We start from the raw sequence: 14,681 nt of genomic DNA on the forward strand, positions 1-14,681 counted from the left end.
GTGATGCTTCCGAAGGCCCACTTGACTTCACACTCCAGGATGTCTGGCTCTAGGTGAGTGATCATGACATCGAGGTCATCTGGGATATTAAGACCTCTTTTTGTATAGTTCTTCTGTGTATTCTTGCCACCTCTTCTTAATATCTTCTGCTTCTGTTAGGTTCATACCATTTCTGTCCTTTATTGTGCCCATCTTGCACGAAATGTTCCCTTGGTATCTCTAATTTTCTTAAAGAGATCTCTAGTCTTTCCCATTCTATTGTGTTCCTCTATTTCTTTGCATTGATTACTGAGGAAGGCTTTCTTATCTGTCCTTGCTGTTCTTTGGAACTCTGCATTCAGATAGGTATACCTTTCCTCTTCTCTTTTGCCTTTAGCTTCTCTTCTTTTCTCAGCTATTTGCAAGGCCTCCTTAGACAACCATTTTGCCTTTTTGCATCTTTTTCTTGGGGTTGGTCTTGATCACTGCCTCCTGTACAATGTCATGAACCTCTGTCCATAGTTCTTCAGGTACTCTATCAGATCTAATCCCTGACTCTATTTGTCACTTCCACTGCATAGTTGTAAGGGATTTGATTTAGGTCATACCTGAATGGCCTAGTGGTTTTCCCTACATTCTTCAATGTAAGCCTGATTTTCTCAATAAGGAGTTTATGATCTGAGCCACAGTCAGCTCCCGGTCTTGTTTTTGCTGACTGTATAGGGCTTCTCCATCATTGGCTGCAAAGAATATAATCAATCTGATAGTAATATTGACCATCTGGTGATGCCCATGTACAGAGGCATCTCTTGTGTTGTTGGAAGTGGGTGTTTGCTATGACCGACACGTTCTCTTGGCAAAACTCTGTTAGCCTTTGTCCTGCTTCATTTTGTACTCCAAGGCCAAACTTACCTGTTACTCCAGGTATCTCCTGACTTCCTACTTTCGCATTCCATTTCCCTATAATGAAAAGGACATCTTTTATGAGTGTTAGTTCTCGAAGGTCTTGTAGTCTTCATAGAACAATTTAACTACCGCTTCTTTGGCATTAGTGGTTGGGGCATAGACTTGGATTACTGTGATACTGAGTGGTTTGCTTTGGAAATGAACTGAGATTATTCTGTTGTTTTTGAGATTGCACTCAAGGACTGTATTTTAGACTGTTTTGTTGACTATGAGGGCTACTCCATTCTTCTAAGGGATTCTTGTCCAAGTAGTAGATATAATGGTCATCTGAATTAAATTTGCCCATTTCTGTCCATTTTAGTTCAGATTCCTAAAATGTCGATGTTCACTCTTGCCATCTCCTGTTTGACCACTTCCAATTTACCTTGATTCATGGACCTAACATTCCAGGTTCCTATGAAACACTGTTCTTTATAGCATGAGACTTTACTTTCACCACCAGACACATCCACTACTGGGCACTGTTTCCACTTTGCCTCAGGCTCTTCATTCCTTCTGGAGCTATTTCTCTGCTCTTCTCCAGTAAGCATATTGGATACCTACTGACCTGAGGGGTTCACCTTTCAGTGTCATTTTTTTTTTGCCTCTTCAGACTATTCATGGGGTTCTCAAGGCAAGAATGCTGAAGTGGTTTCCATTCCTTTCTCAAATGGATCACATTTTGTCAGAACTCTCCACCATGAGCTCTCCATCTTGGATGGCCCTTTTCCCCCTGTATTGTGCTATGCTTAGTCGCTCAGTCATGTCCAACTTTTTGTGACCCTGTGAACTGTAGCCTGCCTGGCTCCTCTGTCCATGGGGATTCTCCAGGCAAGAATACTGGTGTGGGTTAACATGCCCTCCTCCAGGGGATCTTCCCAACCCAGGGATCGAACCCATGTTTCCCACATTGCAGTGGATTCTTTACCATCTGAGCCACCATGGAACCCCAAGAATACTGGAGTGGGTAGCATATCCCTTCTCCAGGGGATCTTCTCAACCCAGGAACTGAACTAGAGTCTCCTGAATTACAGGTGGATTCTTTACCAGCTGAGCTACCAGGAAAGCCCCCCTTTTCTCCTAGAGAATGTTTAATCCCCTTCTTTTAATATTCCTTGGATGAATTTCATACCCTCAGATGTGTCATGTCTGATGAACATTACCTAGTTATAAAACTGCATTTATACTTAATTTTATATAGTATAGAGGCCTCTACCACAGTGCTGAGTACATGTATTAAACCAAAATTTTGTCTTTTCTATTTTTCCTTTTTTCTTTTTTGAAACAACTTGTTGACATTATAAGGAATCTCTACAATTACAAGTAATAGCTTTAGATCTACGAGATACTTCTCTGTGACGAGCACAAAGCAAGGATAATATTAACACTATTCATTCTGTGCCAAGAACTGTGTTAAACACACTATATTCATTGTCTTAATTTAATCCTCCTAACCACGCTATGAAACCTCCATCTTTCATGAGGAAACAGACCAAGGAGAATTTTCTCTAGAGATAGTAAGTAGTGGTATTTGCATATTTTCCAAAGTATGACTCAATGTACAATTTCCAATACTTCCTGAACCTTTTCCTTCAATAAAAAGTGACAGAGAAGACCTTCAAAATGTCCTTAACTAACTTCTACTACATATGAATCCACAAACTGTGTAATCATTATTGATGAAAATGTCTTTCCTCCTACTTATATCCATTATGGTGTGGCAGATTACCATCTTATTCAATGCTGTGGGCCCAGCATATTGAACATGCTTAATAAGTGTTTACCAAGTGAAGGATTTAACCTTAAAATATAGGGCCAAATTCATTCTTGGGGCAGGATGCCTCTTACCACTCCCTAACACAACCAAAATCTTGCTCAGATTCAATACTGCTAAATTACTTATAAACAGACAAATAAGACATTAAAAGTTTATAAAACCCCACACTTCAATCAAAGACAGACTATGGTACGGGTCTGCTCAGATGCTCAGTGATCTCTGACTCTTTGTGCCTCCACGGACTGTAGCCTACCAGGCTCCTCTGTCCATAGCATTCTTCTGGCAAGAATACTGGAGTGGGTTGCCAGTTCCTCCTCCAGGACATCTTCCTGGAGTGGGCTGCCATTTCCTCCTCCAGATCTTCCAAACCCAGGGATCATATTTGTATATATTGTGAAATGATCACCATAATAAATCTAGCTAACATTCATTACCACACATCATTACAAATTTTTTTTTCTTATGTTGAGAACTTTTAAGATCTACTCTTAGCAACTTTTGGAGAAGGAAATGACAACCCACTTCAGTATTCTTTCCTGGAGAATCCCATGGACAGAGGAGCCTGGTGGGCTAAAGTCCATGGGGTTACAAGAGTCAGACATGACTTTAGCAACTAAACCACTGCCACTACCTGAGCAACTTTCAAATACACAATATAGCAGTATTAATCATAGTTACCATGCTGTATATTATATTCCCAGGACATTTTAACTGGAAGTTTGCCCCTTTTGACCACCTTCATCCATTTCACCAATCCCCCACATCCTGCCCCCAGCAACCATTGATTTGTTCTCTATGAGTTCAACTTTTTGTTTTGTTTCTTTTAGAAGTGTTGTTGTTGTTCAGACGCTACATCACGTCCGACTCTTTCTGACCCCATGGACTGTAGCAGGCCAGGCCTCCCTGTCCCTCATCATCTCCTGGCGTTTGCTCAAGTTCATGTCCACTGAATTGGTCAGCAATGCTATCTAACCACCTCGTCTGTCCTCTGTCACCCCCCTCTCCTGCCCTCAATCTTTCCTAGTATCAGGGTCTTTTTCAATGAGTTGGCACCTTGCATCAAGCGCCCAAAGTATTGGAGCTTAAGCGTCAGCATCAGTCCTTCCAATGAGTATTTAGGGTTACTTTCCTTTAGGATTGACTGGTTTGATCTCTGCGGTCCAAGGGACTCTCAAGATTCTTCTCCAGCACCACAACTGGAAAGCATCAATTGTTCAGCACTCAGCTTTCTTTGGTCCAACTTTCACATCCGTACATGACTACTGGAGAGACCACAGCTTTGACTATGTTGGACTTTTGTCAGCAAAGTGATGTCTTTGAAAGATATATAAGTAAGACAATAAGGTATGTGTCTTTCTTTTGTAACTTATTAGCATAATGCCTTCAAAGTCCATCTATGTTGTCACAAACAGCAAGAGTTCCTTCTTTTTATGGCTGAGTAACATTTTGTGTGTGTGTGTGTGTAACATATTTTTTTAAATTTAGCTGTGTTGGGTCTTAGTTGCAGCACACATCTAGTTCCCTCATCAGGGATTGAACCAGGGCCCCTTACATTGGGAACATGGAGTCTTTCTTTTTTTGGAAGTTGTGATGACAACTAGTATCTTAGTCACATGAAAAAGTTTATCTACTAAATGATGCAGGAAGAAACAACAGGCTTGTGCCACATGGTGGCATCTAACAGACACCAGTAGGTGTTCCTGGCTTGTTGCTGGGTAGTCATTGTTTCACATTTTAGTTCACTGGCCACAGACACCTATGTTTTTGCATGTATTGCTCAGGCCACAAAAATGGCCATTAGAACGTTTGAGTTCCGAAGAGTGCTTAACTCGAAACTAGCCCACATGCTGTCCTTTTACCTCTGTGGCAGGAACTAGTGTTTTAAGTGTTTCAGATACTGTAGATATAAGCTTCATGAGGTAGGGTTCCTGTTCCTTGGAGTTCACCAAGGTTGGGTGTCTTCTCACTGGAGGTTTGTGGTTTCCACATCAAGCATTATAGCTACGGTTGATTGAGCATGGACCATGTGGCAGGCACTGTTCTAAGCACTTTCATATTTTATCTCACCATTTCCATAATAGTCCTATGAGGTACCCACTGTCATTGGCCCCACTCTCCCCATGAAGAACCTGAGGGGTTAAGCAATTTGCCTAAGGTCACATGATAGGTGAGAAGGGTAGACAGGTGTCCGAGCAGGTCTCTCTGAAGCTAAAGTCAAGTCTTCTCAACAACTGTGTTTCACAGCAGAAGGCAGAATTGCTGGCCTTTGTGAGCAATGTGAGTATAAGGTGGAAACGCAAATCATTGCTGTGGTGCATCTCTGGGCCCTAAGCTCTGGGTTGGACTGATTCAGGGCCTCTGCTGGAGATTCAGGTCAACTTTCAAAGTGAGCTTGAAAGGAACAAGGAGAAGTAGAGGGAGAAGGGGAGAGGAAAGAAAGGGAGGGAGAAATTTGCAGGCTTCATTAAGCACACTCTAGTGGCATTAAGGCATGCTCCTTTTTCTGTTTCAGCTAAATGGTGGCCCCCTTATGAGAGAATCCCCAAATCACCCATTTGGAAGAAGCTGAATAGGAAAGATTAAAGAAATGATTTTATAGACCTGTTTCCTCATGACCGTTGATGAGGCTTTGGGTTGCAGAGTCTGAACCAATGGACCACCAGAGAAGTCCCGTATAACATTTTCTAATTCACTCATCCACTAATAGATGACACCTAAGTTTCTTCTATGTCTTGGCAATTGTAAATAATGCTACAATGAACATGGTGGTGCAGATACCTTTCTTTGTTGGCATTTTTGTTTCCTTTGGATAAACGTCCAGAAGTGGATTGCTGGATCAAACAGTAGCTTTACTTTTAGCTTTTGAGGAACCTCCATAATGCTTGCCATAGTGGCTGCACCAGTTTGCAGAGCCATGAACAGTGTTCCTTTTTTTCCACATCCTTGCCAAAACTTATTTATTGTCATTTTGATAATAAGTGTGAAGTGATATCTCATTGTGGTTTTGATTTGCATTTCTGAGGAGATTAGTGATGTTGAGCACCTTTTTATGGACCTGTTGGCCATCTTTATGTCTTCTTTGGAAAAATGTCTATTCAGATCCTCTGTCCATTTTTTTTTTTAATTTTTGTTTTTACTTTATTTTACTTTACAATACTGTATTGGTTTTGCCATACATTGACATGAATCCACCAAGGGTGTACACGCGATCCCAAACATGAACCCCCCTCCCACCTCCCTCCCCACAACATCCCTCTGGGTTATCCCCGTGCACCAGCCCCACCTCTGTCCATTTTTAAATTGGATTTTTTTTTGTTACATTCATCAGAGAAGATAAACAAACGTGACAGACATTTTTGCTAAAATCACTGCGGATGGTGACTGCAGCCATGAAATTAAAAGATGCTTGCTCCTTGGAAGAAAAGTTATGACCAACATAGACAGCATATTAAAAAGCAGAGACATTACTTTGCCAACAAAGGTCCGTCTAGTCAAAGCTATGGTTTTTCCAGTAGTCATGTATGGATGTAAGAGTTGGACTATAAAAAAAGCTGAACACCAAAGAACTGTGGTGTTGGAGAAGACTCTTGAGAGTCCCTAGGATGCAAGGAGACCCAACCAGTCAATCCTAAAGGAAATCAGTCCTGAATATTCATTGGAAGGACTGATGCTGAAGCTGAAACTCCAATACTTTGGCCACCTGATGCAAAGAACTGACTCATTTGAAAAGACCTTGATGCTGGGAAAGACTGAAGGCGGGAGGAGAAGGGGACGACAGAGGAGGAGATGGTTGGATGGGATCACCAACTCAATGGACATGAGTTTGAGTAAGCTCCAGGAGTTGTTGATGGACAGGGAGGCCTGGCATGCTGCAGTCCATGGGGTCACAAAGAGTCGGCAACACGACTGAGCAACTGAAGTGAACTTAACAGTATTGATGAATCTTGAAAATATTATGCTAAGTGAAAACAGCCAGTCAGAAAAGGACACAAGTTGTATGATTCCATCTATATTAAATGTCTAGAATAGACAAATTCATAGGAAAAGCTGAGGTGGAAGAAGCTGAGGCAGAGAGTGGGTAATTAGGTACAATGCTAAGTACTATAGTCACACATACTATAGTCGTTAAGTACAACTGGCACAAAAACATTTGGAAATAAACATAACCTCGTACTTGTTGGAAACAGATACATAAGGAAAGTAGGTATTAAAGTACAGCCTGCTGCTGCTGCTGCTAAGTCGCTTCATTCGTGTCCAACTCTGTGCGACCCCATAGACGGCAGCCCACCAGGCTCCACTGTCCCTGGGATTCTCCAGGCAAGAACACTGGAGTGGCTTGCCATTTCCTTCTCCAATGCATGAAAGTGAAAAGTGAAAGTGAAGTCACTGAGTCATGTGCAACTCTCAGCGACCCCTTGGACTGCAGCACACCAGGCTCCTCCGTCCATGGGATTTTCCAAGCAAGAGTACTGGAGTGGGGTGCCATTGCCTTCTCCAAAGTACAGCCTACTGATGCTAAATGTCCAGTCTACTGATGCTAAATCTCCAGTGAGTTGTAATTATCACTGTGTTTTACAGAAAGAATGGAGAACATCAGTTAATTAAATGAACAGGTACGTAAAAGGTAAGAGGACTTCCAATATATACCAAAATGTTAATGCTAAATGAATATGTCAGGCATTATAGGATACTTTGAAACAATTACAGGTAGTCTCACTCAAAACTTATAATGTCAACCAGGCTGCAGTTTAAATATGTGTCTTGAAAAGACAGTCTCTTCAGCAAGTGCTATTGGGAAAGCTGAACAGTGCATGTAAATCAATGAAGTTAGAACCCACCATGACACTATTACCAAAAGTAAACTCAAAATGGCTTAAAGACTTAAATATCACACTTGACACCATAAAATTCCTAGAACAGAACATAGGCAAAACATTCTCTGACTAAATCATAGCCACTTAGGTCAGTCTCCCTAGGCAATAGAAATAAAAGCAAAAATAAACAAATGGACCTAATCAAACTCAAAAGCTTTTGAACAGCAAAGGAAACCATGCACAAAATTAAAAAGACAACCTATGAACTGGGAGATAATATTCTTTAATGATGCAACTGACAAGGGCTTAATTTCCAAAATATATACATAGCTCATGTAATTCAATAACAAAGAACCAAACAACCCAATCAAGAAATGGGCAGAAATACTAAATGTTTCTCCAAAGAAGATACACAGATGTCCAACAGACACATGGAAAGATGCTCAACATCACTGATTAGCAAAGAAAAATAAAAACTACAACAAGGTACCACTTCATATCAGTCAGAACGGCCATCATTAAAAAGTCTAAAAGTAATAAATGCTGGAGAGGGTGTGGAAAAAAGTGAATCCTCTCACAATGTTGGTGAGAATGTAAACTGGCACAGTCACAATGGAAAACAGCATGAAGGCTCCTTAAAAAACTAAAAATAGAGTTGCCATATGATCCAAAAATCCCACTCCTGGGCATATATCCAGACAAAATTCTAATGTAAAAAGACACATGCACTTCACTGTTCACAGCAGCATTATTTACGATAGCCAAGACATGGAAGCAACCTGTGTCGATTGATAGATGAATGGATAAAGAAGATATGATATACACACACACACACACACACATACACACAGTGGAATACTATTCAGCCATAAAAATAATGTCATTTGCAGCAACTAGTATGGGCCTAGAGGTTATCACACTGAGTGAAAGAGAGTAACACGTGATACCATATATCATTTATATGTGGAATCTAAAATATACAAAATGAACTATTTATGAAACTGTTTTCAGTCTCACACACAAATAAAACTTATAGTTAGTTACCAAAGGGAAAAGTGAGAAGGAGAGGGACAAATTAGAAGTTTGAGATTAGCAGATACAAACTACTATACACAAACACAAGGTCCTAATGTATAGCACAGGAAACTACATTTAATATCCCATAATAAACCATAGTGGGAAAGAAGATGAAAAAGAATATGTACATACATGTATAACTGAATCACTTTGGTGTATACTAGAAGCTAACACATTGTAAATCAACCGTACCTCAAAAAAATAAGCAAATAAATAAATAAAACTGGAAAAATGCATGGGAAAAAGGAAATTCTAGGGCCTTCCCCTGGCAGTCCAGTGCTAATAATTCATCTTCCAATGCAGGGGGTGCAGGTTTGATTCCTGGTTGGGAAGCTAAGATCCCACATGCCTCCGGCCAAAAAACTAAAACAGAAGCAATGTTGTAACAAATTCAATAAAGCCTTTTAAAAAAAAGGAAATCCTAGCAAAGTTCTGTCAAAAGAGACTATGTGAGAGAAATTAATAACACTATCTTTATCTGTGTAGCACTTTTTATTTTACAAAGCATTTTTACAAATGCTATTGAATCATTAGTAAAGCTCATATAGATATTATTTCCACTTTATAAACAAGAAGCTGATGCTCAAAGAGATTAAATGACAAAAATATCAAAATCTGCAAATAACAAACTGAATCCTGAATTTGGGTTTTCTAGGTTAAAAAAAAAAACCTTCCAGTAAGGCTCCATATCACAGTGCATGGAAAAAGTTGATTTGCCACAAGATGTAGCATTCAATTCCTTAAAGGCTAGGAAACATATTTAATTATTAGGAAGGAAGATTTGCAGAAGGTGGCAACAGTAGTGCAATTAAAAAACAAAATCTCAACTCACAGCATAAAAACACATAAAGCACTATGATGGTAAAAAACTAAACCCTACAAACAACAAAAAATGATGATAAGGCATCTTACAAACCCTAAACGGTTTAAAAGGTCAAACTACCAATAGCTCTGAAATCCAAGTGATATTAGTAACTGTCACAGAGAAAGTAGACAGAAGTGATGGGACACCTTCTGGACCTGAGACCAGGAAAAACCCAAATATCCAATAGATACTCACTGGAAAGTATAGTGAGCCAATCTGAAAAGAAGTACCTGAAACTGAAGTTTTTGACATCTCAATTTTGGGGAGAATGCAAGGGGTTGATTTTAAGGGATTAAGGGACCAGAGGAGTCTGGGACCTATGACTTTAAAAAGTAAAGGACAAAACTGCATGCTCGGGAGAATCCACTGAAAGTAGAATTCAAATTGTCCAGGACAAAAAAGCAAAGAGATTTTCAGTGGAAATACATTCACTGTTTCACTAATTAATACACTGTTTGGCATTACATTTTGGTAAATGGTCTTTACCTGGTTATGCATATCCTCCCCTTCATGGATCACAGCCTTGTTGTGGTGAAGGGGTTTGTGTAACTCAACGAAGCTATGAGCCATGCCATGCAGGGCCAACCAAGATGGACTGGTCACAGTGGAGAGTTCTAACAAAACGTGGTCTACTGGAGGAGGGATGGCAAACCACTCCAGTATTCTTGCCTCAAGAACTCCATGAACAGAATGAAAAGGCAAAAAAACATGACACTGGAAGATGTGCCCCCGAGATCGGAAGGTGTCCAATATGCTACAAGGGAAGGGTGAAGAAATAGCTACAGAAAGAATGAAGAGGTTGGGCCAAAGCAGAAACAACACTCAGTTACGGATGTCTGCAGGTGAAAGTAAAGTCCAATGCTCTAAAGAACAATATTGCATAGGAAACTGGAATGTTAGATCCATGAGTCAGAGTAAATTGGAGGAAATGATAGCAAGAGTGAATGTCAACATCTTAGGAATCAGTGAACTAAAATGGTTGGGAACAGGCAAATTTAATACAGATGACCATTATACCTACTATGGTGGGCAAGAATCCCTTAGAAGAAATAGGAATAGCCCTCATGGTCAACAGAAGAGTTAGAAATACAGTACTTGGGTGCAATCTTACTATGGTGGGCAAGAATCCCTTAGAAGAAATAGGAATAGCCCTCATGGTCAACAGAAGAGTTAGAAATACAGTACTTGGGTGCAATCTCAAAAACAATAGAATGTCCAAGGCAAACCATTCAACATCACAATAATCCCCATCTGTGCCCTACCACTAATGCTGAAGAAGATGAAGTTGAACGGTTCTACAAAGATCTACAAGACCTTCCAGAACTAACACCCAAAAAAGATGTTCTTTTCATCATAGGGGACTGGGATGAAAAGTAGGAAGCAACTTGCCTGGAGTAACAGGCAAGTTTGGCCTTGGAGTACAGAATGAAGCAGGCAAAGGCTAACAGAGTTTTGTCAAAAGAACATGCTGGTCATAGCAAACATCCTCTTCCAACAACACCAGAGACGACTCTACACATGGGCATCACCAGATGGTTAATACTGAAGTAAGATTAATTATGTTCTCTGCAGTCAAAGATGGAGAAGCTCTATACATTAGCAAAAACAAGACCTGGAGCTGACCATGGCTCACATCATGAGCTCCTTATTGCAAAATTCAGGCTTAAATTGAAGAAAGTAGGGAAAACCATTAGGCCATTCCAGTAAAACCTAAATCAAATTCATTATGATTATAAAGTAGAGGTGACAACAGATTGAAGGCGTCAGATCTGGTATACAGAGTGCCTAAAGAAGTATGGACAGAGGTTCATAACACTGTATAGGAGGCAGCGACCAAAACTATCCCAAAGAAAAAGAAATGCAAGAAGGCAAATTGGTTGTCTGAGGAGATTTTACAAATACCTGAGAAAAGAAGAGAAGCAAAAAACAAAGGAGAAAGGGAAATATAAACCCAACTGAATACAGAATTCCAGACAACAGCAAGGAGAGATAAGAAAGCCTTTTTAAGTGAACAATTCAAAGAAACAGAGGAACATAAGAGAATAGGAAAGACTAGAGATCTCTTCAAGAAAATTGGAGAGATCCAGGGAACATTTCAAGCAAGGACAGGCAAAGTAAAGGGCACAAATGGTAAGGATAATAGAAGCAGAAAGGATTAAGAAGAGGTAGCAAGAATACATAGAACTATACAAAAAGGGTCTTAATGACCCAGGTAACCACGACAGTGTGGTCACTCACCTGGAGCCAGACGTCCTGGAGTGTGAAGTCAAGTGGAAGCATTACTACAAACAGGAAGCATTACTACAGACAAAGCTAGAGGAAGTGGTGTAATTCAAGCTGAGCTATTTACAATCCTAAAGATGATGCTGTTAAAGTGTTGCACTCAATATGTCATCAAATTTGGAAAACTCATAGGACTGGAAAAGGTCTTTTCATTCCAATTGCAAAGAAGGGCAATGCCAAAAAAATGCTCAAACTACTGTGCAATTGCACTCATTTCACATGCTAACAAGGTAATGTTCAAAATCCTTTAAGTTATGCTTCAGCAGTACATGAACAGAGAACTTCCAGATGTACAATCTGGATTTAGAAAAGGCAGCAGAACCAGAGATCAAGTTGCCAACATTTGTTGGATCATAAAGGGAATTCCAGAGAAACATATTACTTCTGCTTTGTTGACTGTGTGAATCACAACAAACTGTGGAAAATTCTTAAAAGAGATGGGGATACCAGAATACCTTACCTGTCTCATGAGAAGCCCGTATGCAGGTCAAGAAACAACAGTTGGAACTGACCGTGGGAAAATGAACCAGTTCAAAACTGGGAAAGGAGTAAGACGAAGCTGTATATTGTCATCCTGCTTATTTAATTTATATGTAGATTACATTGTGTGAAATGCCACACTGGATGAATCACAAGATGGAAGCAAGATTGCCAGGAGAAAGCACCTCAGATATGCAGATGATACCACTCTAATGGCAGAAAGTGAAGAGGAATGAAAGAGCTTCTTATTGAAGATGAAAGAGGAGAGTGAAAAAGCTGGCTGAAAACCTAACATTCATAAAATGAAGATCATGGCACCAGTCCCATCACTCCATGGCAAACAGAAGGGGAAATGGGGGAAATAGCGACAGATTTTATTTTCTTGGGCTCCAAAATCACTGCAGACGGTGACTGCAGCCATGATATTCAAAGATGCTTGCTCCTTGGAAGGAAAGCTATGACAAACCTAGACAGTGTATTAAAAAGCAGAGACATCACTTTGCTGACAAAGGTCCATATGGTCAAAGCCACGGTTTTTCTAGTAGTCATATATGGATGTGAGAGTTGGATCATAAAGAAGGCTGAGAGCTGAAGAATTGATGCTTTCGAATTGTGGTGCTAGAAGAGAATCTTAAGAGTCCCATGGACTGCAAGGAGATCAAACCAGTCAATCCTAAAGGAAAACAACCCTGAATATTCTTTGGAAGGATTGATGCTGAGGTTGAAGCTCCAATACTTTGGCCACCTGATGTGAAGAGCCGAGTTACTGGAAAAGACCCTAATGCTGGGGAAGATTGATGGCAGGAGAAGAGGGCAACAGAGAATGAAATGGTTAGATAGCATTGCCAACACAGTGGACATGAGTTTGGGAAAACTCCGGGAGATAGTGAAGGATGGGATTGCAAAGAGTCTGACGCGATTTAGCGACTGGACAACAATAACAATGTAGCATTTTTGTATTCCCATTAAAGTTTTAAAATATGAATAACTAGCGACTTTTAACAACTTTTGGGCATGTACTCATACGTTCATTTTATTTCTCTTTTAGTTTGTGATGTGATGAATTATGATAATGTATTTCTTAATGCTAAACTCATGCTTATGTTTCTGGCATAAACTTTTTTTAGCATGGTGTTTGCCTTGAATATTGTACAAGATTTTAATTATAATATATTTCTAAAATTGTTTTAATCTACATCCAGAAAAAGTGAAATTTATTTCTGACTTTTTAAAACTGCCAGCTCTATCAAGTTAGGGAATTAAGATTATATTACCTCCACAAAGAATTTTTCACATTTTCCTTTAGATTTTAAAATTTAGTAATGAAGGAGTTGCACAAATAGTCTTATATAATTTAAAATCTTCTGTACCCATATTATACATTTCTAACTTACTCATTTCTTATTGTGGCAAGAATACAATTCTTAACAAAATTTTAAGTGTGTAATACAGTACTGTTGACTCTAGGTACAATGCTGTACAGCAGATCTGTAGGATTTATTAATCTTGCTGAACTGAAATTTTTTTATCATTAGTGGGTAAAGCTCCATTTCCTCATAGCCCTACTCTATGGCAATCACCATTCAACTCTCAGATTCTATAAATTTGACTAATTTAGATACCTCATGTAAATAGAATGATGAGGTATTTGTATTTCTATGACTGGTCTATTTGACTCAGCATAACATCCTTAAGATTCATCCATGCTGTCACATGTTGCAAGATATCTTTATTTTTTAAGGCTCAGTAGTATGATATCAGAGAAGGCAATGGTACCCCACTCCAGTACTCTTGCCTGGAAAATCCCATGGATGGAGGAGCCTGGTAGGCTACAGTCCATGGGGTCGCTGAGTCGGATGCGACTGAGCGACTTCACTTTCACTTTTCACTTTCATGCACTGGGGAAGGAAATGGCAACCCACTCCAATGTTCTTGCCTGGAGAATCCCAGGGACAGAGGAGCCTAGTGGGCTGCCACTATGGGGTCGCACAGAGTTGGACACGACTGATGCGACTTAGCAGCAGCAGCGGCAGTATGATATATATCACATTTTCTGTATCTGTTGAAAAAACATTACCTTGTTGTGAATCTTGGTCACAGTGAACAAGGAAATGCTAATATCTTTTTAATACCATTCTGGCCTACAAAGTTCTTGCTGGAAAAATTAATGAGAATTTTTGGACATTTCTTTACAAAGAAAAATTGTGAGTAGTCAATTTTCTATAGCCTCTTTCAAAGTCCACTCTTTGACTTTAGATAATTTGTTTATATGCGTCTCAGTGTGAATTATCTTCAGATTCATCTTGCTTGGTGATCTCTGGGGTTTGTGGATATGTATGGCCATTTGCTTCTCTACATTTGGGAAATTTTCAAAATTTTTAACAAGCTGTTTGGTCTTATTTTCTCTGTTCCAATTAGAACTCCTAAAATGTGTCTATTGGTTCGCTTGATGATACTGCAT

The sequence above is a fragment of the Capra hircus genome, chromosome 17 (assembly GCF_001704415.2).
Source record: "Capra hircus breed San Clemente chromosome 17, ASM170441v1, whole genome shotgun sequence".
Classification (NCBI taxonomy): Eukaryota; Metazoa; Chordata; class Mammalia; order Artiodactyla; family Bovidae; genus Capra; species Capra hircus.